The 2934-nt window shown below is 35.9% G+C and overlaps 1 protein-coding gene across 1 annotated transcript in view; it reads left to right on the top strand.

The window, feature by feature from the left end:
- LOC119594899 (mucin-5AC-like) overlaps positions 1–2934 on the top strand; it is a gene marked incomplete in the record, with an annotated part of 17458 nt that extends 14524 nt beyond the window's left edge. The window contains 1 exon segment of the mRNA XM_037943973.1: positions 1–2934.

Raw genomic sequence — 2934 nt, 5'->3', positions numbered from 1 at the left:
CACAATTTGCTCCGAGCTGCTTGAGAGGGATGTGCGTTCTTGTCTCCCAGTGTTGGAGCAACTTGTGAAAAAGAGGCCATGGGATGCGTGTCTCATCTTGAAAGGGGGCTTCTTAGAATGGGAAAGGGCAGGATTTCCCCATGTGATTGTCAAAGTCATTCGAAGACTTTTTAATACTTAAAAACCCTGTGGTGTACCTATGTTTCAGTAGGTGTAAATGTTTTATATAGGATCCTATTAGAGTAATTTAGACGACCTAACAAGCGTGGTTAATGCCCTTCATAAGGAAACTCATTCTCAAAATATGTGATCTCAAGTGTGATTTTTTTACAAGCTTTTCTCATTTTCTACTGTTGCAGTGGTATGAAGTATGGTTTGTGTGTATATTTTTGCCATGTACTTACTACTATTGTCCCATAGGTTGTTGAGATTTTCAGGGAGTTTATCAGCCTAGATAACTGATATAATTTTATCTTTATTATAATTATTGATTATGACTTTTTTATGACAAAGCTAAATAAAATGAAAAAAAAATACAGGCTGACTTGCTATCTACAAAACAGTACTTCAGCAGTGTGGTGATGCAGAATTCTGTTAATCCAACATTATGGGTTTGCAATAAGTCAAAGATGCATAATTCTTTACTAGTTGTCCCCCTGCTCCATCGTATTTCAAGAAGGCAATTGTGAACAATCAATAATCACATTGAAAATAGCTTTTCACAAGGAAGGGAAACTGGTGGAACGCGTAAATGTTTAGTGATATTTATTTTTCAGTGTAAGGGAGTGTTACTTATCTGGAAGATATTAAAGGAAAAGCTGTTATTATGGAAAAAATGATTTGTGCTCAATTTTCTGTCTAAAAATGTAAAATATATGGAAATTATTATTATAAATTGAAACCTTTAATTAATAGGGCTCATTTATTTATAGGGCTCAGTGAGGATTTTTTTGGATAAATAAATTATTGGCCCAATAATCAACTTTTCCTGTTTTTGTTTTTTTTTAGTATCCACCAAGGTATTCTGGACAATCCAACAACTCTTTCACTTGAAATATTACATTTATTAAGTAATATCATTTCTTTTAGGGGAGAAAAATGATTGACTTGATAACTAACACTCTCATACCAGACAGAGCTTGATAGCAAGCTTTCAGTGATTTTCCCTCCTAGTGATGATAACCAAGTAAGCTTGTGGAAGAACTGGTATGAAGGCACCTTTGTCCTTTGGAGTGTACTTCATGGACAAAGGAACAAGACTGGTACTTTGGCAGCTACATGTTAAGAAGACAAATGCCAGTTCTTCCCTCTCTGAAAAAATAAGTAGAAGAATGGTCAGGAACAGATAGTAGAGGCAATTATATTTTTGTTTTTCCTCTTTTAGTTTATTTCTCTCTCTCCCCCTCCCTCTTTTTTTTCTTGTGGTCAGTTCCAGAATTTTTGGAGGTCTTTGCTACTTCCTTTAAGAGTACAACTAGCTTATGCCGAGGCTTCACCCTGTGGAAGGTAGCTGTATAACCTAGATAGCTTTCATACCACAAATACGGCAGCGATATTGAGGTTTAGTTTTTATTGTGTACAATACATGCAATACTTGTTTATTTCTTATCAGTGGTGTCCCTTCCAAGTAAGCAGTCACAGGTTCCAGGAATCTTCTTAAACATCCTATTGGGTGTGTCCTCATAGTATTCTACAGCTCTATTATTGCTTGTGCATATCAATGGTGCAGTTTTTTATATAGACTTAACAGACTGTTTATTGCATTTTATGCAAAAAATATGCAGTATTAGTTTTATAGTACCATGAGAGAATTTGTTAAGTTTCTTTAACCTGTCTGCTGAAACAGTTTTTAAGGTGAAGGCACAATGTCTCAAGCAGCAGCAAATGTGTATGCAGAGCACTTTTTGTGAGCAGCTAGTTATGTGTCATATTCACATGCAAATGATGTTGAACTACTGGAATATCACTATACAGAATTTGCTAGACAATTTGCTCTGCTTAAGATTTCAGGCTTCATTAGCTAAAGAATTAATAAAAAGCTTGTGGTTACATTGTGACATAAACCACAGACTTGTCAGACACCGGAGCATGAAGACATTGTTTTAGCCCAGTGTCCATACGTGCTTCACATTGTGCTACAAATGGGGTCAGCGGTGCTTTTATGAATATCCCAAAATGCTTTCCTTTCAACAGCCAAATTCAAAATTCACCCCGTGAAAGAATCTGGCATTAAGTATACTTCCGTACTGAATGGCAAAAAAAGGCAGTCAATGTAAATTCTGAAGTATCACTTTTTAATCCATATTCTCCTAAAATCGTTTAATTATAATTATTATTTTAAGTACAGTCTCCCATCGAAACAAAATTACTCAACGTATGTCTTGTTACCGTAATGTGACCTGACCACCCAGTGATCTGTTGTGAGTGTAAGGGAGGGGGTCTGCAAAATTGAACTGTGCCATAGAGATCATCTGCCCCCTCCAGAACGTCTCTGTTGCTGTTAGGCCAGTTTTCGATTATTGGTCCAGTTAATGAATCTAAAAAAAATTAATTAATGGGGTTTTCATTATTGAGTTTTCCACTGCTAGGAGAGTAGCCCATATTTGAAAGCTGGTTGGAAGAATCACCATCTTTCATGTTCTAAGAAGTGATCTCTCCAGTCTTCATAGGGACACTGTTCAGTGCCTTTTTTCGAGGAAAGTTTACCCCCTTTGCATAAAAAATGTATGATCGATTTGTGAATTTAAAAATTTAAAACTTTTTTCAGTTGATTTTTTATTTAAGATAAGAAATTCCTATATTATGGGTTACTTTTCTGAGCTCCCATTAACTCTGGGTACTTGACACTAGGCCAAGTTGCTCATTTGTGTGTCAATGGAATGTATCCACACTAAATGAGGGAGGGACTATCATTTTAAGCAAACATGACATATG

The sequence above is a fragment of the Penaeus monodon genome, chromosome 34 (genome assembly GCF_015228065.2).
Source record: "Penaeus monodon isolate SGIC_2016 chromosome 34, NSTDA_Pmon_1, whole genome shotgun sequence".
NCBI lineage: Eukaryota > Metazoa > Arthropoda > Malacostraca > Decapoda > Penaeidae > Penaeus > Penaeus monodon.
This window is presented reverse-complemented; position numbering and strand designations above follow the sequence as displayed.